General features: G+C 42.0%; 1 protein-coding gene across 1 annotated transcript in view; it reads left to right on the top strand.

Moving 5' to 3' along the window:
- The first annotated feature begins 11417 nt into the window (after nt 1-11417).
- The window catches only part of znf710b (zinc finger protein 710b), a 30024-nt gene continuing 16578 nt past the window's right edge, over nt 11418-24863 (top strand). Inside the window, exon 1 of the mRNA XM_071522463.1 lies at nt 11418-11535. The gene's annotated coding sequence lies outside the window, so the exon portion shown is untranslated. The remainder of the gene's footprint in view (nt 11536-24863) is intronic.

The raw sequence follows: 24863 nt of genomic DNA, 5'->3' as shown, positions 1-24863 counted from the left end.
TCATAATTGGCTAGATCAAAAAAGCTGAATAACAGGAATTATCAAACATTCTTTTCAAGACACATTCTGTAAATATTGTGCATATGCAGCGCTTGTTTTGTGGAATGATCACTGATCCGTGTGTGCCTGTGATGACGAAATACTTGCTTATTCAGGAAATGTCACGAAACTATCAGAAACTTTTGGTAATAACATTTACATCTTTGAAGGATTAAGTTACCCCTCCACAGCTCTGTCGACATCTTTCCAAACATTGCCGGGTCTATCTGTTTAAAGTGAGGATTGGGGTTTAAAACTTTCCGCAAGCGTAATCTTTCCCCGAAACCGAAAACCAAGGACAAACAAACAGAAACGATACCAGGGCTAAGCCAGCGCCGAGGGTATATGACCTGCTCATCACATTTACATGAACCTGAATATGTTACTGTAGGCGCTGCGGAGCTGAGTGTTAGCATAAAGCTTTGAAGTCCATCGTCGAAGAGGAATAGGAGGGGATAAACATATTTATTCAGCCTTTCCCCACCTTTGGCTTCGAGAAAATGCTGATCCATGTGTAGGGAAATGCAGTTTCGCTGGTTCGTGAAGCAGCATAATTGTGCCTGTTGAGGCGTCTGCTGCTCCCACACCATCAATAGACAATATAAGACAAGAACAGATGCAGCTTCTACAATACAATAGGCTCTGACAACAGGGAATTACAGCCTTCGCAGCTGAAAAGTGGCTTTTTATTTCTGTGCTCCTGGGAATGGCATTAAAGGGTGGGGCACGTATTGACTAAAAGCATTGATTCTCACACAAAGATGTAGTGGCAGAAAGGGAGGTGAGCTAGCATCTGGACCGATCTGTCACTCCCCAATCTCCACCCAGTCCATAAAGAAGAAACAAACACACAAAGGAAGAAACCCAGTGGGGAGAGAAATATTGGACGGGAAATGATTCATCTACAGACAGAGGCAAGCGATACATCAGTCTTTGTACTCTCCGAAACCACATAGCCTCTGAGGAGCTTATATGAGTCGGGAGATGGCGTCCAGAGCCGTGTGTTCATGCGTTTGGGGCCCGTGCTGAGCCGACTGAACAGCTGTCAGGCAGGCTGCAGGTGAAAGATGAGTCAAGTCTTAGGGGGAGACATCACTCATCGATGGACTGACACATCTAAGAAAAAAAAGAAAGAGAGACAGAGAGAGGAGAGAGCAGACAACAAACACTCTCGTGCACTGTTGAGTTCTGACCCTCTGAGAAGCAGGAGGTAGTCATCGCTGTCCGGCCCATCCCAGCCCATCCCAGCTCTTATGAGTCCAGTCACTCCAGAGGGAAACAGGATATGATGCAATGCATGACATGGGCTTTGACTATCAACACAGTCACTTTCCAGAAGCGCTCGTCATGTCCTTTGCCTCAGCATCATTTTGCCAACTAATTCCCATTTCATGCCAAAACTTTGATTTTGTTAATCCCTTGATACGAAGTTAAAACTGCATTAGGGAACTCATGGGACATGATGTCAGCAAACAGCACACAGCATGTTTATTGTTTACCAAATCTGTGATCGTTTTGTACTGAAGGATACCAAAGGGACAAGAAAGGCAAAGGTTGGTGAGTCCAGCTTTCACTGGACGGAGCGCTCACTCACTGCTGTTCGGACGATAGTTTGTATTTCACTCTTAAGTTTCGGGGGCAAATAGCGCGAATCAACAGCATCTCAATTAGAGGGGATGGGACTCTTTTTATTGCAGCCACACTTTTTGATTTAGACCGATAAGACAGGTGTATTTTTACATAACATCTAGCCTAGTGTAGCTTTAAAACACATTTGGTTGGCGTGCCTGTATCCATCCATATGTCAAAACAACCTTATGTAACACTACACAGTTGACCAAAAAAAAAAACATCTGGGCTTGATTTTAGAGTAGCTCTCATAGTTGAAAAAAATGTCACAGGCACTTGCACATGAGTGGTGGAGCGTCACAGAAACATACAGTTCCACTGCAGAAGTCACCTCACCCTGCATCTATCCTGTCGTATTATAACTGCAGGGTTATAATACGGAGAAATAGAATAGCAGGGTTGCATTTAAAAAGTGAGGAGACTTCAGTGGTTGCCTCCTTATTTTTACACAGAATGTCCCATCCAGCCCAAAGAGGTGCAACAAGCTTTTTGTTGAGACAGTGATAAAATATTCTATATTTGGCCTGTTTTAATCAAATTAGACTGTATTTTGAAGAGTGATTATAACAGTTTGAAAAGCTATATGAAGAGTGATTTTAAGATGGCATGCTTGACAAAAGGCATATTAACAAGCACTGTGATGATATAGGTTAGAATATGGGCTACACAGAAGGTCAGAATGCAACATTCAATTGCATTACAATCACCACTACCCATATTACATTTTGGCCCATTGCATCTCCACGTCAAAAAGTTTGGGTACTCCAGTCTAGACCAAGAGCAGCACGCTCCTGGCACCAGATAAAGCCACATTTTAGACAAAGTGACAGTTAAACCATGCTGTGACCTCACAAAGTCTGACACCACAAAACATCAAAGTGAAGTGGGGAGAATTAAAAAGGCTTAATGACACTTTGAGAGAAGAGTAATAACCCATCACTGCCCACAATAAAAGCCGGGAGATGTGGCCAACAAGGGCACAGGGATAATTTGCTTCTCTTTAATGAATACAATTGGTCTTTCAGTGTTGTAGTGACTCATTGGTTCAAAATAGCAGGATGCACTGAGGCATCATCCCAGGCTCATCCATTTTCTAATGGGATTTTCTGATAACTGATACATATATGCTTGTGTGAGGCATCATGTAGGAATGCATCTGGATGACATATAAGTCAGTTGCCATTGTCGTGCTTTAATGGCCTATAATGGATGTGCATTTGGCTGAAACTGATAAGGTCAAACTCTTTCATGTGATGACCAATTAACGTGTTCGTATCTCTGTGACAATTTCCTTTCAGTTCCATTGAAGAGGTTTCCCATGACTCAGCCAAGTTTCAGAAATGATTTCATGGGTACGTTAATTTATGAGTAAAATAATGAGAACCTTAAAAACATGAGGGAGGAAACTCAAGAATTGGAATGTGCATGATGAAACAATGTAGTTGCATAAATCCTGTTGTTTTTTGCTATTTACAGCTGGACGATAGCACTGACAGATTATGCAAGTTCCTTCAGAAACTTGAGATCTCCTGGGTATGAAGCACAGCTGCATTAAGTCACTCCAAGGCCCCATCTCATGTTTTCAGCTATGGTGTAGTGAACTTGGCCTCTCTGAAACACTACACTAACCTGCCGCAACAGCTTACCACCAGCTTTTCACTTCCTTAATAATGCACAGAAACACAATCAGTTCTTCCTTAAACCAAGCACAATAGGATCTGCTATGTGGTAAACAATTATTTCTTTATTTTATTTAACTTTTGCTGAACCATGCAACTTGATTAAAAACAAATTCTTATTCATAATTGGAAAAGGCAAAAGTGGAGGCTGGATTGATTTGGATTAACATTAAAAATAAACAAACGAGAGACATGACAACAAGACATAATATGCAAATCACTTACAGTTAAGGGCAGCAAATTGTAGAACAGTTGTGGAACAATGAGCATTACAATAAAGCTCTTGCTACTTAGCTTCAGACAATGTGGGCACAGATCAGGTATTACTAATATCTTTCTTTATGCCTGGATTAGTTTGTAATAACAGTTTGCCTATCAATGCAGACCATCTGTTTCGATTAGTTTGGTATCTAATCTACCTTGGAATAGATGTGCACTTGGAAAAAGGCCTGCCTCCCTCATCACCAGAGAGCCACAAGGAACAATATGGGTAACATGTCATTGATGCCAGAAGACTGTCTGTGTTTATATTAGACAAACAGCTTACTATGTGTATTACTTGCACTTTTAAGGCGAAAATGTTAGTTTAATGTTTAATTGTGTTTAAAAGTGTTCTATTTCTTGGTTCGAAATAGGGCAGAACAGCAGTAGGTTGTCATCTCTTGTTAGGGAACAACCTACTGGAACATTTCTTCAACTATAGGTTAGGACAATGGCCTGTTTCTGGTGGGTCTCCAACCAATCAGAATGCTAGTTTTTGTGCCAGGAAGATGCTCAGGCTGAAAAAAAACATTAAGAACTGCTGCGATCCCCTTGATATACATACCATAGGCAATGTATCTAACTTCAGACCACCTGTAGTGAAGAAACCTCCAGGTTAACATCTCATCTCAGTTTAAATTGCAACATTATGTTTCTGAACAATCTCCACCTCTGTAATGTGCCAAAGACTTTCCTTTTATTATGTGTCAGAGGGCCCTATAAAACCCACTCTGAATTCAGAAGAGAGAAAGTTTTCAATAACTTCGATGGATACAGGTGGGTGGATTTCCCCCAGTCAGGAGAGACTCGCTCTACATCAAATAAAGGCAGCACCTGTGCTAGCCGCTCACCTCGGGCTGTAAAACGCTCTTTCAAAGAACGAGGGAGAAACCCCTAACAGGTGCACAGCTTACATCCTTCCATCCACCAAATCACAAGGTTTCTATCAAAGCTTTGTACTGGAGCCGAAGAGACACCCACAACCTCTGTGAGTTCTCCCTTCTCCCAGCTGAATAAGATTGCTTGCTCATATGTAAGCTGCCCACGACTTCCAGAGAAGCACTCGCATCCTCCAGGACTTCAGCTGGACAAGGAGCCATAAGCAAATGAAATCTCTTGGGTATTAGCTGTATTCAGTGGAAGTTTGATACTGCAGACAACACATCATAGCAGCTTTGACTGTCATTACAGCTCCTCTCTCCCTCTAGAGTCCCTAGGGACATGGCACAATGTCTCAGTGTTCATATTTCACAAAATATACCATCTCTCACAAAAATCTGTCTTCTGTTCTGGTCTTCATTTGCAAACCCAGCATCAGCCAAATGAACACTGGTACCTTTCTGTGTAAGGGTAATTGCTTTGAACTCTTATCAATCCCCCCAGTCTTTAGTGGTCAAATGAGTCTATAAACATGTTCAGACCTGAGAACAGCCACTTCTCATTAGCAGCTAGGTTTTGAACCCAGTGATCCTAAATGGACTTAAGTAAAATCTAAAAAAAAAAACTTTTTTTTTTTCTTTCTCCAAGACAAGAGTGATAATGGTCAGGCTCTGAAAGAAAAAAAAGTGCTACAAGAACAATGAAGTGTTCAGTGTTGCTTGCTTCCACATTGATTAAAACTGCCGTTTTCAAGGAAACCCGACAGGTCAGTGCCATTGTCCAACGCCATATAATGAGGATTTCCTTCACAGACGTGAGGCCGCTTTCAACATGTAAAAAGGGAAAAAATACATTAGCTGGAATCCAGTCTGCTACGGGTCTATCAAAAAGTAGAGCACAACAATACACAGTATAGGCTGTGATAATTATTGCTTGCTGAAAAGAAGACAATGTAAATTGAAAGAACCTCTAAAAGATATCACATTGAGAGCGTTTCCCATACAACAGAAATAGTCTTGAGAATAGTCAGACCAATTAGCGACTGGAATGTTACTTGTTCAATGCCAGGCTCGGGCATTGGTGTATTCTAGCTGCAGCACTTGGAGAGTAGCTGGTATTACAGCAGCAGTGCCCACTAACTGTAAGTGCCCTTTAGCAAAGCACTGAACCCTTAAGGAGTGCTGGCTGACCCTTGATCTCTCAGTGGATATACACATGTAGGGGTCAGACATGTGTCATGACGGTAAAATGTGCAAAGATTCGATTTTCATGCAAATGGATATTAAAGGAAACAACCATGTATTGAAATATCAGCTGCTCTGCACTGCATTAGTCAGTGTTTGACTGACCGTGTGTGGAAAAGCTCTTGTCCAGTTGTCCAAAAAGACATCAATCCCACCATCTTGTCTGTCTGCATATGCTGCCTGACTGACTGCATTCCCCACTAACAATAGATACCCCACTTGCTGAGTTTATAGAGTATGTGATACTTCTGGGTATAATCTTTAAAAGCCCTAGCAAGTGGATCATTTGTTTGGATTTGGATAGTTTATAATAATAGGGGAGACTGTACAGGCTGTAATAATTCTTGCTTGCTGAAAACAAGACAATGTAAAGTATTTTTCCTTCATAACCCTACAAACTGCCCAGAAGAAAGCCCAGAAATACTCAGGAAAACATGAGGAGCATTTGATATATCTTACTTTGTGAATAATGTAACCACATTCGAGGTTGGTTGAGGAAGATAAATCAAATACTCGCACTAGCACTCAAGTAATCAAATCAACTGCAATATTCAAAACAGTGTTCAGATATATTTTTGCCCAGGTCTAATTAATGTTGTGAAGTCCCATGTTGATCTACATGGATTGCATGCAATAGTAGATTACAGCTGAACAAATTTTCTGCCAACAAGAAAAAAATAATTTTCAAAAGGTACAATGACAAATCTGGAAAGCACTTGATTGAGAGACCAGCTTTGTTAAGCTTTGTTTCACAAGTTGCCTTATTATTTATCTCTTCTTTTAAGACTTTTGAGAAAGATTGGGCTGCAACGGCTGCTGCAGTGCAAATCGAGAAGAAATGCAATGTAGATGCATGATATTGGACCTCCATGACGGCTCCCTCTCTGCATGTGTTGAGGTTGTTGCCCAGCTGTCTGTGAAGACGTCTCTTCCATTTCTTGTCTGTCTGTGGACAGCCAGTCTGCAGTTATACAACATGCTGTGCTCACAAAATATGCAATCTTCCCAGACACACACCTGAATAATCCTGACCGGAGCCATATATCTTGAAACGGGCAGAAATAGACTGTAGCTCTGGCCAGTGGGCTGTGGGGCAGTGTGTCATGTAGGAGTGGGATGCCACTGTGTTAATTACTGCCCTCTCATCGGGGGGTGAGAACGACCTCGGCTATATTAAGCCCCCTCACTGGAGTGGGATTCTTGAGACATTCTGACCCCCACTCTGGTATTCACACTGCAGTCGTAGTTCGCATGCTTGCCCTACAATCCTTTGGAATGTGTGTGCAATAATTTCTTGTCAATATACAGTATCTTAGCATTTTGTACAGTTGTATACAAAAAACTTAGATTAATGCAATTGCTTACATTTAATGCTGAACTTTCCATCTATCAGATCAGATCACATCATAGTCTACACGTGCAACTGTCCAGGAAACAGTCAGAATGTTCCCAATTCTTCAGGAAAACACGGGGTATTTCTTTGAAACACGTTCTTATGCAATAGCTTGCGGATTCCCAGGGGAGCTGGCTAGGATTTGAACATGTGAACTTGAGTTGCCCCAACACGCCCAGCCTGCACATCCCTGGAAAAGGCTGAGGACTCGAAGCTGGCTGTCAGAGGACGCATGAGGTAATACTGTTACACCCTAATAAAACACGCTGTCCACTGAATAGGAAAGCAAGTGCATTAACCGCCTTGAATGAATAGCAAACACATGGCGGCCTACAGATTTGTCAGCCCACAGTTAAAATCCAATGGAGTAACAAATTGAGTACACTGAGCTCTTCCTTTCTGCGCCCTCTCCAAGTTGTGTGATTAAGGATGATGGAGTGTTTGATGAGTAGGTGCACTGTCTCCGAGGGGGGCTGGGTCAAGTTGATTCATTACAAGAGATACAAATGGACTCTAACGTAGCAATATAGCCTCTGTAATGGACAACAATTACTGGATTTTTTTTTTTTAAATTGTAGGAGTATTTCCTGCATTAATCATTATAGGAAAAAATAAACCTTAAAACGGAATTCACATCCTCTTCTCTTGGACAATCCAATCAATATTAGTGAGCTCTGTCCCAAAGCTAGATTCCTGTGAACTAAGGCTCTAATCTGTCACCTGATTAATAGATAAAGCCTGGAGCTGCTCCATTAACAATGAATTGGACTAACTGAATTTTTATTTGAGCTTCATAAATACTTAAAAAATATGCTTCATTTTATTGTCTTTCTAACAGGTATGATGCAGAAAAACTGCCCAGATTCCTGTAAAATCGTCCTGGGTACTGCCGCTGTGTCACAAACTGTGTGCATGCTATTGTCCGTGCTGATGCGTATGCTATGTGCTCTAGTGTCATATATGTGCTTTTACTGTAGGTGTGTTTGTTCTGTCCGACGCATGCTATAGTCTATGTTATTGTGTCCGCTCTGCTTTAGTGTCTTATGTACGCTATGCTTATATGTGCATTTGTTTTGTCTACATGCCATTGTCTGCTAATCTGTCCTTTCTTGTTTTATTGTCTCTCTTGTGTCACTTACTTAGTTCTTTATCTCTGTAACACATGCATTTTAATTCTATCTTATTTGAAATTTTAGGCTGACTTTTAAACATCTGGCCAGGGACAGCAGATGAAAACTAGCCTTTCTGGCTAACTCTGGCTCATTTACAGTTTGACTGTTGATTGATGTGCATTGTCCCTGAAAAAATAAACCAATAAAAAAAAAAACTAAAAAAAAACTGTCTCCCATTCACTGTCAATAGAGTAGTTCCACAGTTTGTCTGTTGATGACATTATCATTGGCTCTCCTGTGTCTAACTGCAAGAGAATCATATATGATCGCAAATCTGGACTCAACAAGCCAAGGTCACAAGTAGCACATTGCAATTCAGTTTTAGGGTGGATTTTCCCTTTAAGAGTATTTCTGTCGCAAATTATTCATTGTGCAACCGGTTTCTCAGGCTGAGAAAGAAATGGGAGACATACACTCTATACTCATTGCACAATCCCTGCATTACATTACTCTGGAAATCAAAAGTGAGGATGATGGTCATACTGTACTTACAGCATGGAGCCCAGCCTCTTATGCTGTCCTCCATTTCCGAATCAGTGCACTTTGAATGAAAGAAGACTGGATTTAATGGCACATCAGGCTGACAAGTATACCCACCCAACCCTGCTATCTTTCGTGTGTGTATATGTGTGTGAGAGAGAGAGAGAGGGAGAGAGAGAGAGAGAGAAAGAGAGAGAAAGATAGAGCAAGGAAGAGAAAGTACAGTAAATAGTGGACAGTCCAAAGTGATGAAGCAGATCGTAATCACAGTCTAGACAGGCAGGGCTGAGAGGAGGTAGGCGAGGAGGAGATGGGCCTTGCTATTAAATCAACCACCCACAGGGAAAACATTTTTAAAGCCATTTTCAAAGACTCCACTGCGCAGAATTCTGCAATGCGAAAGCAGGCAGCCAAATTATCATGGTAGTGCATCATGATGAACCAACAGTACCAGACTAGAATATTAATATGTGAGCATGGATATGAAGGAGAGTGTTTTAATGTAAGTCAAAGCAATTGCTGCATATCACTTCACACAGACTGTCCTTTATTTCAGAAAGCATATTTGCTTTGAAAGACAAGCATTTTGCTGACAGTGACAGGAAAAATGGAAGAAAGAGAGCTACGCCTAAGGTTGTGAGACAGCCTCAAAGGCCCGGTGTCTAATAACATGGTATAAATCGTAGCCCACTGAGCCTCCCAGACTTCCCCACATTGTCTGTTATATGCTTCAATTGTTCTTTACCGATGGGAAAGCAAGTGTATTTGCCCTGTAGTCTCCCTCACAATATGTACAATGTTCTTACCCTTGAATCATTTAGATAACAATCAATAAAGACTCATCTCACTTTGCCTACAGAGTTTTTAACTGACGTTTGAGACCACTGACCTGCAAACATTGAGATTCATAGTGCATTTCTATTGATGGGCCTCTGAGTACTGTAGGGCATAAGTGCATCTTTATGTGGAAGACCATATTCTGTCAATAACGCTGGATAATCATAGGCTGTTTGAACAGTCACTGAGGCTTGATATCACGATTAGGCACAGCCAACAGGGGGACTGCACACCCACTGCTGTGGACTGATAGTGCGGTACACCAGGACTGCTCAGTGTTGTTTTGACAGACTGACAGAAACCAAGAGCACATCTGCATGTTGCTCCTCAGAATTACAGAGCAGACCTCCATCAGGTTTCAATTTTCAGTGACAAATCAACTACGCCCATCTGAAAATCATTTCCTTTTGTGATGATACATAAGTCCCTTTAAAGGAGGAGAGGAGGCTCTACTGAACAGACAGGGTGGCCCACCCCATTGAAATAATTTCATTTCTACTGGTTTCAATGGGGACATTTCAGTGTCACATGTTCTAATGCTGTTTCAGTGACCTTGCCACCTCGCCAACAACAATTTCTGAGGGGGGCACTGGTGTATTTTTTCCCGCAATAACCGCAATGAATTGTGTCTTAATCATATGAGACACACACCTTTGGAAACATATCATACAGAGCTGCTCACTCAAATTCAGTGGAGTGCTGGTGCCCTCTAGTGTCAGAGTTGTGCATTTCTATCAAGATATCATCACAAAATACAGGTAGAACTAGAAACTTTCCAGTACAATTCAAACTTTTCTCATGTTTCATGGTTTCTGATTCTGTGTTAATTAAAACATCATAAATAGCACATTTGAGAGTAGGTCTACTGGATGACAACTTTTTAGGTGGAATAAATGAAATAATACCGATCACACAAAATGCACCATGCCTTGATAACTATGGGTCTGGGTGGGACATGTGAGGGAAAATAACACATTGTTCAATCCCAACGTCAGTGAACTTTAAAAACAGATTTAACTGATGAAGGCTTACACTGCCCAGTCATTACGAAATGACTAGGAGCACTGCTAGGAGTTTTGAGCCCTATGACAAGATGTGATGAAACCATGACTCTGAGAAAGTCCACAGCCCAGACCAGTTTAGTCCTCTATCAGTATCACAACCACCATGTCCCAGGAAAGGAACAATGGCCCACCAATTTAAAACACAAGGATGTATTTTATTCAATTTTTTTCAGGCTTGCATGTTGTTTGTGGTACAGAGCAGCCATTTATTTCCACTGAAAATTCTACATTTCTTCCCCATCTCTGTGTGTGTGTGCGCGTGTGTGTGACATGCAAGGGATATTGCATTGAAGGAATTTGGCCCATCATGCAAAATCCAGTTCTGTCAGGACGCACACATAGTGCCATCTGGTGGATTTTGTTAATGTGATACAAATTATGTGCTTGACAGCAAAATTATTAGTAGGCTATTAGGTTGCTGTTTCTGTTTAAATAAAATTAGAGGGGTAATAATAAAACAGTAAAATTGTCATGATATGTTACCCCAAAAAGTAAACTAGAGCTCTTTTAAATAGGTACATTGATATCGCCAGGCTTAAGTATAAATATAAGCCGATAGCACAGGCTTTACACCTTGTAAAAAAAAAAAAAAAAAAAAAAAAAAAAATCAGTGTTAATTGATAAGGGCTAAAAGGGGACCAATAATGGCTGGTGGTGAATTCCACTAAGTCAGCCACATTCCTCCTTTACTTGTGGCGTTGAGGAGGAGCTCAGTTGTTTATTCATTCACGTCAGCCCCTCTCTCCTTCCCTTCCTTCCTTCCTGCTACACACAACGGGGACCCACCGTTGTAACTGTTTTTCCGATATTAAAAATAATCACAATCACGTCGCCACCATAAACCGATTTTGGAATCAGGTGAGTTGTGATTTTTTTCTCATTTGCTGATAATAGAGCGTATAGGCTGCTGCTGGAGCGTTGACTTGTCCGGCCCGGCGAGGCGGAGTGTTTCCTACCGTAACTTATTAAATTCCTCCTGACCAGTCGAGAAAATATATGCGTGTCTGTATGGCGATTTTATTGGGTCTACATGTTGGCCGTGCACGTTTCGCTGCGTTTTTACGCTTTACCGAAAACAAATGGCCGATGTAGGTCAGCAACTACAGTCAAAATGTCGTCTTTTCTTTTTTTTTTTTTTTTACTTCCACATTCTCTCATGCCACAAACAGATGGCGTCGAGAGGGGGGATGGAGAGAATGGGGAAAGAGACGCATAAAGGAGTAGGGGCTACAACGGGCCACATTAGCCCATGTCTGTCCATCACTAATTTATATCCTACATACACATACACCTACCCCTCCATGCGAGCAGCGGGGCCGAGCCCAAGATGTCTTGCGTAGGCCCGTCTTGAACAAAGTTTTTCTTGTTAAGTTGTCGGGCCTTTTTTAAAGATACAGCGCGTGTGCGGGAGAATATGTCTTTATTATGAGCAGCCAAGTGTGCACAATTACACTGTGAAACAAAACCGGCGCTGATATCCGCCGACACGCTCTTGCCTTTGGTCAGCTTTGGTGTGGCGAGCGACCGAGGCCACATTTTGGTCACAACCCCTTTGCAGCGTGGATATTTTGACACCGCAGCCGGGAAGATGCAATGCAGCAGATAACCTATAGCCTGAGCCGCTTGTCTCGGTGGGGAGACGGGCTACCACCAGTTGGCTGACGCGTCACTTGGCTGTCAGATACCATTGATAGGCCACTTGAGTGTGTCAGGTATCCTCCGCTGCACAAACGAGGGAAATGCATCTCACGCTGGATGTCTAGGAAGATGAGCGGCCTGTATGGCTGTCTGGGTTTGCATATGGAATAGAGTGGACTACAGTGTTGAGTGACTTTACTGCCATTTGATGTTGCTTATTGAAATGCTAAGCCAGAACTACTAATATCGCTGACCCCTTTGCATACCTGTCATGCAATGTTTAATTATATTGAGGTTGCTGTGTGCCTGCCTGCTGCTTACCTAGGCAGCTGCATACTCTACATCCCAGTTGGCAGCCTGGGGCCTATAGATGTGTCCTGGTGCTATTCGCTGCCAGTGCACTTCAGTGGCTGATAATAATTAAAAAGACATCCCCCTCTTGTGGTCTATGGGTCATATGAATGATGGTCACGGAGCTGGAAATGTTCAAGCGGCTTGGCATCATTCACCAAGGTATTACTGCCATGCAAATGCTACAAATTTCCATAGGCTGCGTTCACACTGCAAGCCTTAGTGAGTAATTCTGATTTCTTTGCTCTGATACGTTATTTTTTGTCTGACTCTTCACATTCGTCTTTGAAAGTGACCCACATCCTTGAACAGATCTCCATCCTGAAATGAGCCGCATGTGCATGACTTATCAAGCAGCTGAAATGGGTGACTGCTGGGTTTATCGCCCCAAAATCCGGTCAAGTTGATTGTAAAAAGGACATGTTATGCAGGCATGGCCACTTCTTTGATTGGAGTCTTTCGCCTCGTTGAACTTGGCTTTGAGGCTCTTGACTTTTCGTTGACACTGCAGCTAAGTTCTGTTGTGGCCCCGCTCGGCCATTTCTCTTGCAGTTGTTTTGAACACTGATTATGGTCCGTCCTCTCTAGTTTTGTTAGAATGGAGGCATCTTCCCCTAATCTGAATTAAATTTGCGATCTCGCTGTCTCTCCACTGGCTGCTTGAGTCTTCATCCTCTGTGTTTGCTGTATGTTAATGGTCTGTCTTATGAGCTGTGCCTTGTGATCTATTGCACTCTATCAGCTATCACAGCTATCAGCCTTGAAGTACTTGTATTTGTAGTGGTGAAGGCCTAATGATGATGGAATTATGTTTGTATATCAGTTGCATTACACATTTAGACGGGAAGATGCTGTTTGATTTAACAATCACCAAGTCTTTAAAACAGTACGTACAATTGTTTACACAACTTTTGCTGGACTGGACAGAGTGTGCCCAACAATTGTCAATATTAATAAAAAGCATTGGCTTGCTCTCAACATTTTGGGCTCGTACTTGCTCAGCGAAATGATGCCTCCAAGTCTAATTGAACTATTTCTATATTTCTTGGCCTGCTTGAGTTGTACAGTGATGAATGAATTTCCCAAAGTTTGGATCAATAATGTGTTATTACTGCTGCTGCTACTACACATCTGTATGCTACTCGGGAGATCATAAGCCATTCTCCCATGGATCATCAGTGGCAGGCTGACTATGTTGACTATGCTCCATTCCAGCCGCACAGAAAGATAAATGAAAATCTTATTTTTTTTACATTCAAATTGCATTGAACTGCTATTTTGACCGAGTCTAATAGGAAGTGGGAATATGGCTGGGGTAAAAGGTTCAGAACAGCCGATGATGGTGTCAGCACATTGCAGCGCTCTGCTGTGCTGCAGGCAGGGTTAAAAAAAAAGAGAGGATGATGTTTCTCGAAGCACAAAGGCCTAATGTGCAGGGCCTGTTGGTTATAGCCATGCTGAATGACCTCCAGAGTGTTATGCTTCTTTGTTTGTATGGACTGTCTATGAATGTAATGTGTGTTTTGAATGTCACAGTACTTAGAGCTAAAGGAAATGTAAGGGCTGCAGCATTGAATTGTTCAATAAACATGAATAATCAATTTTAGTTTGGTTGTGTAGTCTAAGTAAGTTAACAGTTTGTTATATACAGCTTAGTTAATAGTTAGTGCAATTTGTTTTTTTCCCCAGTGCATGAGGGCCAATTAATTGGCTGTTGGGTTACTGTTTTGTTTTTAACGCTTAACACAATTTCCTACCCAACCTGAAAACCCCGCCTCCACTAATGAAGTGCTTGTGTTTGTCTGTGTCACTGTTCTGCTGAATTGCTTTTAATAATGCAAGTCATATTGCTTGTTATGAACCTAGCGAATAAAGATGGTTGTGATTCAAAACAAAACAGTCTTGTCAACTGTGAGTATTATCACTAGTAGCAGCCTTACTAGACAGGTTGGTCTCTAGTGATGAATAGATCTTTTGCTAAGACAGTTTTTTAGAGACAGTCGCCCTTATTTATGAAATAGGCTATGTTCTTCATTTAATCCGAAAATCATCTGTGGTATCATCATCCAGTGATGTTTTAACAAGGGTGATGGTGGGCAGGTACATTTCTGTTTGCCCTCACATTTGACCTAAAATCTGTAGTTCAGATCGGGGATACATTTAGTTTGTGCTAAGAAAAAGGATGGCACCCCCAAATCCATACAATTGGCAAAAGTAGCTGCATATGTTTGCTGTTTATATATCACTTAGGACTGGAATAACACCAATATAAATTGGTCATTTTGACGCACAGATCAGTTTTTTATAAATCTTAAATCTGGCTTGGGATTTGCTTCATGGAGTGTATTTAGAAGAGGTTTTTAATAGACAGAGCCCAGTATGTAATGCTTATTAAGTGCGAGTCATGCCTGTCAGTTTTGGTCTCGCTGCTGGTCTGGCTAAATGGTGTCTTTGCCAGCTTTTTGCTGTGTGAAGTTGTTACTAGTTGTCTGGCTAGTTGGTTTGGGCTTGTCAATCCTCCCAAATCCAGCCAAATTCTCTGCATGAAAAAGATTAGCGGTGTGGAACTTATTTTGCTGCATTTTAACAGAATACAGTATTGTCCAGTCTGTTCATTATTTTGTGGCTGGAATTATTCTGTTACTTGTGCTTCATAATTTGGATATTCAATTCCCACGCATCTCTTAATGAAGACGACTGTTTGCCCTTCATTATTTCTTCCTTTTTCTGTTGTATCCTGATTGCATCCTGGTTGTTAGCCTACATCCTGCTTCATGATTGGACTGTAATCACCAGGGCCTACATGGTGTTGTGCCAGGTGGCCAGCCGGCCAGCCAGCCAGCCAGCCAGCCAGCCTGTCAGCTAGGTAACTATAGTCAGCGCTGGCCTTCAGGTCCCTGCATGCCTCTATTCAGTTAGCTAACTACCACTTTCCAGCATAGTGCAGAGCAGGAGCCTGGTTCATGCCCTCCTGAATGTAATTTTAGCTCTGTGTGTGTGTGGACACGCATGCATTTGTGTGTGCACGTGTACATGTACACCTACGCCTCTCTCTCTCTCTCTCTCTCTCTCTCTCTCTCTCTCTCTCTCTCTCTCTCTCTCTCTCTCTCTCTTCTCTCTCTCTCTCTCTCTCTCTCTCTCTCTCTCTCTCTCTCTCTCTCTCTCTCTCTCTCTCTCTCTCAAATTCAAATTTGCTTTATTGTCATGAATGTCACAACAACAATATTGCCAAAGCATCAAGAATCAATGATCTCTCTCTCTCTATTCTCTGTTTCTCTCTCTCTCTCTCTGTTTCTCTTTCTCTCATTCTCTCTCTCTCTTTCCTTTCACACTGTCTGGCTCTGTTTTTGTGACTAGGTTTTTGTCATGACACTGTGCAACACTTGCTGGGCCGGGTGCACTATCTCAGTAGCCTTACAGATGGTGATGTGTGTTTAGCTGTACTACAGCTCTATGGATGTTATCCTCTAGGAGACTAGAGAAACTACAGTGTTTGTATGATTGACACCTCGTATCACTCAGGCATTACTGGTAATGTCTGGTTTATATGGAAGCTGCAACTGGATTATTTTTGGACCCATGCGAAAAGTAGTTGGACTGGTGAAATGGGTAACTGGTTAGATGTGTGAGAATATATCCAATTCTCTTTCAGTTTCAATCAGTATGAGGCCTGGTAGGTTACTCTTGTCTGATGAGGTGTTTGTATAAGGTCAGTACATTGGGCAGAAGAGTAAAACAGGCTTATTAAGGGAATAGTCCGACATTTTGGCAAATGAGCTCTTTGATCAACTTCGCATTGTGCAATTAGAGGATTGGTAGCAGTTTCACCTCAGTGTGGCCAGTACTTAATTAGTTTGCAGTGGTGCATGCTTATGTTTCAGTATTGTGTATTTTTAGTGGACAATACAAGCTGGTTTAGCATCATCTAAAAAGTGTTAGCATATTATGCACCATAGTGCACTAAATACTTTGCATGCAACGGTGAAACTGCTACTAGTCTCCTCATTGAATGGTTGATCATCAGGCTTATTTCCCAAATATCTGCATATTCCTTTAAGGGATTATTTGGCTGCATTTAAATACAGTCTTTGATGCTGAAAATGCTAAAAGTGCCGTATTTTGTTTTGCAAGTCTTTATGCAAATAACACGTTCTTTTCTGCTGCGTTCTCTATTAAATAGGCCCAATAGGTGCTAGTCTGCTGTGTGCACTCGGCAGACTGTGTATTGTGACAGCTGTCTGTCTTGATGCCAGATAGCTCTGACTGTAATTGAGAGCTTGAAACATTTAAGCTTAATCATGAACACCATCACATGAACTGTATTTAGCAAATACAGCAGAAAAAGGAAGAGGATATCTTCCTGAGTACATGCAGGGGCATGATTTGTCCTGGCTTTTCAAGAATTCCTTGTTTCCACTAGATATCCATTTCTAAGAATCCACAGTTTAGATAACGATGGCTGGATGTACCAGTGTTAGCAGGGAGGCGTGGTGAGTAGGGAGACCAACCTTCAACCGGAGGACTCGCGTTAAAGCCCTGGTTTTGGCAAGCTCCCGCCCTGCTGAAGTGTCCTTGAGCAAGACACTGAATCCCTACCAGCTCCAGGGGCGCTGTTGTGTAAGAAATACTCCTGTTCCTTTATAATTCCTTTTTCCCTGTTATGTCCGGTTTGTATTTTGTGTGCGTGTGTGTGCGTGTGTGTGTGCGTGTGTGTGTGTGTATGTGTGTGTGTGTGTATAGTGGGTTGGAGGTGGGGGGTGGGGTCCTGATCACCATGCTACAGATATGGTAAACTAGGTCTCAGTAATAGGGAAGTTGATTGGGAAAAAAGAGAGCAATGGAGGAATGGTAGAGATGATACTGGAGGAGAGAAGATAAGAAGAGAGTGATGAAAAAGGGGGAGAAACGGAGGGAGAGAGAGAGAGAGGGCGAAGGGGGGAAGGTATCCATGGAAACATGAGGAAAGAGTGATGGGAGAGAGGAGGAGAAAGGAGTGATGTAGTTTGAAACTGTTAGTTACAAAGCACTGGAACAAAATGGTACGCCCATAGCAGCATTTAGCCGAGCAGCAGAGTCGACGTTTATTGAGATTTTAAATTGTATCTATGCCCATAATTAGACCCAAAGTGGTTTTGTGTGACAGTTTCATACCTAGATATTTCATAATGCCATTCTAAATGAATTTTCTATACAAGGGGAAACATGAAAGGAATCAAATCAAATTCAAAAAGGATGTTTATTCTTAATGTTGTTAGGTTGGTTTGGATTGATTACCCCATAACATAAAACAAACCCTGATTTGTCTGCTCTGTCGCTCAGATCCATATTATGTGAGAAATATGTGCGACCGTGTGTGTATGTGTGTCCCTGTTACAAGAAATCATGTTACTGTTTTTCAGTGAGATTTAAAGAGAATACAGACAGCACAGAAGAACAGTTAAAATACCACGTTTTGGAATGTGCAGTGGGACCCAAAGAACAGCTCTACATTAAATATATATTAACCTCAGGAACCACAGCTAGTAGACAACCTTAAATCTATCATTTACACCTGGTGTCAGCTTTGATGCCACATTCGTAGGTGGCAGTGTAACATGGCTTTCAGATCAAAACTTGAGTGCGAGGTAAAACAAAACAAGCTATCAGCTTTTGATTTTTTTTTTGTGTCCTCATTGGCTCCATAGGGGAAAAATATGTGTAAGAATTAGGGATGGGCATCGTTTCGTATTTTTCCGATACCGGTGCTATAATGATACTTTTAAAATGGTACCGGTGCCAAAGCGGTGCCTGAACCAATACTTTTTTTAATTTTAGCGAAAAAAAACAACATTAAAGAAGGTTTTTTTTTATTGCAAACGCAAAGAAATTGAACAATATATTAATAAATAAATAATAAATAAAACCTAAGTCAACTACAATAATTTTACAGTAAATAACAGTAACAGTACAATACTATATACAGTTACAATACTAATACATAACAGCAAAAGAAATACCAAGTGCAAACTTCTCTTTTACAAATTCTTCTACTTAAACAGTTCTTTTGCCCAAATATAACCATGTCTGCTTCTCTGGCAAAATATGACTCCTCTCCTGACATCATCAACATTTGCTACTTATTGTGACAAGTTTTTTATGAACTAAACCCATTTGTCCTTAATTACTTTTCATATACTTTTCACGTGTTACATGTTAACAAATAACTCTGACAGTTTGTATGAACCGGACGTTAACGGTAGTGAAAACTTTTACGACCCGCCTCTTTTATCCGATTGGCTAAGCGACCATAATGTGACATGAGCGCCGCTGCTGTTTGGCTCTCGACCAAAAGTTGAACGAATTGCACGGGAGAGGAAAGCGGCGGCGCGTCATACAGAGGAATACAGAGGATTTCAAGCAGCGCACTCCAAACGATAATGTTAGTGAAGGCGCGTGTGGCGGTTTCGGAGCACCGGAGGGCGGATATTTCAATCGGCAGCTCGGGCATGACACCGAAATGAGGCACCGAAATCTGCGTTGCAATTCGGTCCGGTAGGTACCGGTCGTAAAGGAACCGGTGCCATAGTGGTACCGGGTTTCGGTACCCAACCCCAGTAAGAATGGCATAAGCAAAAAAAAGACCCCCTCTAGCTGACTGTCCTCATACTTTTGACTGTATGTTTTTCTTTAACCCGATGGAATTTCAAGAAAAGAGTGAGAAGTTTGTGGGTCTGTGAACTGCAGGGCAAGGTGGTCGACCCGTGGACAGTGGTGCACGACCCCGACATTCGACGCTTCGATTCCAGCATTTGAAATTGACACAAATTGGGTATTTCTGTGTCAGAGCTGCTATTGACTTGGCTGTAGTGTGTGTTTAAAGAGAGGGCTTCACCCCCTCACAACCCTGGTTATTGTGACATCTGGCTACAAGAGACAATTATTGGTATTGATTGTATGGCTTTGCATTGAAATTTAAGATCTGTGGGGTCAAATATTTGATTGTACTGTGTTTTGACTCTCTGAATTGCTATGCAGGAGTCGACTCTGACGGTCATCTTGCAGTTCATTTTTTAGTTAATTGCTTTAGGGTAGCAACTGTCTATTTGATCACATTTTTAGCATTTTAATGTATTATAAATCAATATATATTTATGATGTATTATTATCTAGTCAGTTATTTAAAAAGTAATTCAGATCCATTGGATCGATTAAAGAAACTTGTACCCAAAACATTGTTCAACACAGATAATGACTATTTTGTAATAGAAAACTGGCTAGACTCAAATGTGACGTCTTCAGGTATCAAATGTGGAGCTGCTGGATGGACAATGATTGAATGAGTGTTTTATGTTGTTACACCCCGAACAAGTTTTATTCTGTAGTAATGTATGTTCTGAAAAGAATATGTACTTCTTTATAAGTAGAAAATCCCGCTGGCTGCTCTCCCAGCACCATTTTCATCTTCCCCAATTTATTCTCCATCAGCCTATCTTCCTCAAAATTTGAGGAACATACCATATTGTTGAATGGCCGCCTAAACAAAGTAGTTGCAGTGTTTTGTTTTTTATATTCATTTAGGTGCAGTGGCCCCTTACAGCTAGAAAAAAAATCATCATGTATTGCAGCCTTATTGTTCAGCCCAACCCACCAAAGAAAAACAATTCCATTTATAATATTACCATTGCAATTACAGCACAATTGTCCATATTATCATGATATAAATATATAAACAAGAAACATAGTGCACCTACTGGAGCTGATCCTGGAAATGAGCCAAAATTAGCCCCGCCCTCCACATCAACTAAACATCCTACTGGGGTCTGAGGGGCGGTTCTCTCCTTGTTAACTTGTTTGCATTAGCCATGCTACAACATAGCCTACTTAGCTGAGAACAGTAGAAAAAGATAGTAACACAAAACAGACACGCAATGCCAGAACTGTGCTGGCTCAGTTCCCACAGAATAATAAGGCATGCTGGGTAATGATACTGTGATACTGCATACATGATACATGATACAAGACATGCGGTAAGCCATCAAACAGCCATGTGGTGAAGGATAGCCTTACCTTCTCAATCTGCTAGCCACTAACCATCGGCCTACTTGGCCTAAACAACGCTCACAACACCAGCTCGACTCAGTGGCACACTTAGAGCTTAGCTGGTTAAAGCTGAAATATGTGAAATTTTCTGACCACTAGAGGGCGACAGAAACTACAACGCATTTGTAAACAAGCTCACAGCAAAGCCACTTGCCCCTCCCTTCACTGCGCTAGGGAGGTCTACCGTGCTTAAAGGCTAATAGCTAAGCTAACCGTATCTACGGAGAAGTCTCGCCGGTTTACCAGTCTTACTTTGCCTGGCCTTTCTCCCGCTGAAGGTTACGTGTCGCACAAACAATGACAAGTGAAGAGGTAGGTAGCAGGTTTACTAGTTTACTAAACTTTACTCACTCGCTTCATCGATTCCGCCGTTACAAGAAACTTTTCAGGAAGCTGCTTTTAAACAGCGAGGGAGGTGCCAAGCTAGTTTTAAAAAAAATAAAAAGCTACTGAATGGACCAGGAGGAGCTTCGTTCCGGAGCGGAATTTGACAACAAGCTTTAGAAAAAAGGTGAAAACAGCAACACAGCTGGCCCGCGTGTGTGGATATTGGTTTATATCATTATATCTCAATGAAATCTCCAAATAGCACACATTAGTTTCAGGATTGGTCATAAGGTCTTATATTGCTTATTGCAGGTTTAACTGTCTGTTTAGCTACCTAGCTAAGTAAGCTAACATTAGCTAAGATAAGATCTTACACCAATCAAAGTGAGCACTTACGGTACAAGCTCTTTTGCTGTTGGTCTCAATGGCTCACATGGAGTGAAGATGAAATGAGGAAGATGAAAAATGCTTTTCTCCTTAAATCTGCTCCATTAACATGTCAACCTGTCAAATAATGCAGTCCTGACACAGTATTATAATGGTTATGTTAGAGACACAGTTTGCTTGGCTCTAAAATGCAGGGCTAACCTAAAAAGGACTTTCCTCTCTTGTCCCTTAGGCGTCCAGAAGAACAATTCAGACCGTTCCTAATGCGTTTCTTGTTTGTCCCCGGGACATGAAGCCCTGAGGGGTCGGTTCTTTTAGGGTCTACTCTCCATCACTTCCCGTGGCCTTGCTAAGCCATTTAAAGGCATAAACTGCAAAGTCTACATGTGTAAAATGTTCCTACCAACCACAACCCTTTTGTTATCCGTCTCTTTTCTAGGTCTATTAATGTCACTTGAATCTCCAGTATGGGCACTTTTTGCACATAATCATCTGATATTTCCACTGCACATCTTTTCCATTCATTTGCAGTTGAATCATAAGAACCCAGTGGACATTGGTGTGTGTGACATGAGGAAATCAAAGCATGTTTTGAGATATGATGGTGTCTGAGCAACTTAAATCTTTTTGAGTGTAATATACCTTTAATTAAGCCGGGTGAGAGGGCAGTTAGCGAGGCCTAGCATCCCATCTGAGCACTTCATTGGCATGGATTTCAAAATACACCTGAAAGGAGCTGCTTATGTTGGGATATTGTAATGTTACTGGTAACTTGTGTGTGTGTGTGTGTGTGTGTGTGTGTGTGTGTGTGTGTGTGTGTGTGTGTGTGCGTGAGTTGGTGAAAACCAACAATGCCATTGTGTTTTTTTGCTGCAGCCATGTTTGTGAAACCACAAAATAGAACGAGATACGTTTTGTGCTCTCTACCTCTCTCGCTTGCTCCCTCTTTTTCTACCTCTCTTTCTGCCTCTCTCTCTTTCTGTTTTTCTCTCTCCAGCTCTCTTTCCCCTCCCCCTCTTTCTGTTCCTCTTTCCTCCTCTCTCCCTCTTTCATTCTCCCTTCCCCCTCCCTCCCTCTCTCCCTCCCTCCCTCCCTCTCTCTTTCTCTCTTTTTTTTTTTCCTCTCCTGCTCTCGGTTTCCATCTCGCTCTACCCCTCCCTCTTCTCTCTCTTTGCTTCTCTCTGTCTTGCTCTCTCTCTCCTCCCTCCCTCTCTCTCTTTCTTTCTCTCTTTCTCTCTCTCACGTTGCACACTGCCCCTCCCTCTCTCTCTTTCTCTCTCTCTCACGTTGCTCCCTGCCCCATCTCTCTCTCTTTCGCTCTCTCTCTCTCTGTCTCTTTTTTCTCTCTGTCTCTCTCTTCGTCTTTTTTCTCTCTCTCTGTCTCGCTCTCTGTCTCTCTCTCGAACATCCTCCCCTCCCCCACTGCTGCTGCCTCTCATTTTCTCTCTCTTTCTCTCTCTCCTCTCTCACTCCACCATTTCACTCACTCACTCACTCCCTCACTCGCTCACTCACTCCCCCTCCCTTCCCTGTTCTCTTTATCTCCTCCCCTCCCTCCCCCTTCAATCCCTCTTTCATTCCATGCAATCATCTGTTCTCTCCCTCGCTCTCCCTCCCTCCTGCTCTCTCTCTCTCCTGTTCTCTCTCTCTCTCTCTCTGCTTCCTCCATTACGCCCCCATTTTGTCCTCTCCTCTGCCGTTTCCCTCTCTCTCTCTCTCTCTCTTTCCTCCATGTTCTCTCTATCCTGTTGTTTACCACGCTCCCCCATGCCATTTATGATACAAACTTTATTAAAAAAAACCATTTTCTTATCAAAGATAAAACAAATAGAACAAACATGTTAGGGGTGGGGAGGGACTAGCAACATTTATATTTAGATAATAAAAACTATATACCTTAAATAAAGGCTTCCTTCCCCACCATTACGTATTTTCTTATCAAAGCAAACAGACTATGGTGCCATTCACTGGCCTGTTTCATTCACATTAACCCAAATATAATAGCCTGCCTCCTGTAATAAACTGCCCAGAAGCTAGCAGCTCACCCCAACATGGTGGCTCTGTTAGCCTGTATTCAACAAGTGGCTAACTTGCTAGGCTAGAAAACAGGCGCAATTGACAGTCATCAACCTCACAGGAATGTAAACTAGATGAACCAGGTGACTGCCTCACCTCTCAGGTTCACAGACAGGACGGCCTCATAATTTGAACTGCTCCTCCTTCACAGCTGGGATGAGCTGTGTGGGGGTGGGGGGCGTAATAGTTCGGTGAGGTTGTGCTGAGAGTGGCGTGTTGCTGCCCTTACTCTAGCACTAAGAGCTATTGTTACAAATATGTAACAATAGCCTCCAAAATATCCCTATGGTGAGTTCCTAATGTTTTAAAAATTAGCTGGCATTGAGTCAGAAGTTACTTGGCAACGGCCGTAGGGCAGGAATGTGGCACTAACATGGCTGCCAGTGAAGACGGCAATGGACAAAGTTTCTATCGATGGGTCTGTGAGAGACGCCATAGGGAACAGGCAGCCAGCTCTGTCCTGGCTCTGTCTGTCTCCAGGGAATGGAGGAAGCGAGATGCCTGATATTTAAAGGAATAGAGTTTTTGGGACACTGGCCCGATGGTCAACTTGCCCGTTAAAGGAAAGGAAAAATCCACCCTCGGATACTCTTGCGCCGCTATATACTATCAATTTGTGATGCTCAGTGCATGCCAGGAGTTATTTTGTAATGAAAGTGTTGTAATTTACTTTATTGGTGTGTCCAGTTCACCCACAACCTGCCTCGTCCACATCAACTTCAGTTAGTGATTTCCTACATTTCCCAGAATGACTTACGACAACCCCCAGAGAACGGGTGTGAACTTGTTGCTTCCAGCTGTGGGTTACATAGATGGAGAGAGTAGCGAAGGATAGTAAAAAGTGAAAAGAAACTGCAAGAATGGAGCTTGCTTTGGCCTTTGTGTACTGGAGAGCAGTGCTCCTCACTAACTGGAAGTACGTAAAGCTCTACAGTGGCGAAATTTTGAACATAATCAATCAAAATAGGAAAATAGGGCCCAGGTTGAAAATAACCGGAGTTATTGTAGTTAAAGATACTGTTCTGAACTACTAGTGACTATTTCCCTGTTGAAAGCTCTCTCTTCCCGCGAGACTTGGAGCATGGCTTGTGTTGTTTACATAGCAATTGAATGTGGTGTATACAGTCCCTTAATATAGTGTATGCTTAAGTGTTAGTATGGAGCACCATCTACCAGGGACTCGTGGAAGATTTCGGTTCTCATCACTCATTCTGTCCATTCATATGTTTACTTTCCATTCACCTATTCCATTCGCGTATTCCTTAAACGAATGTTTCCATTAGGGATGTAGTGAAAGTTTGTGACATGAAATTTCTCAATTTGACCAT

The sequence above is a fragment of the Centroberyx affinis genome, unplaced genomic scaffold (assembly GCF_046629955.1).
Source record: "Centroberyx affinis isolate AG114_WGS23_722 - 3 ecotype Tasmania unplaced genomic scaffold, CSIRO-AGI_Caff_v1 ptg000993l_1, whole genome shotgun sequence".
In the NCBI taxonomy this organism is placed as follows: Eukaryota; Metazoa; Chordata; class Actinopteri; order Beryciformes; family Berycidae; genus Centroberyx; species Centroberyx affinis.
Note: the sequence above shows the minus strand (reverse complement) of the source record. Positions and strands in the feature narration are given on the sequence as shown.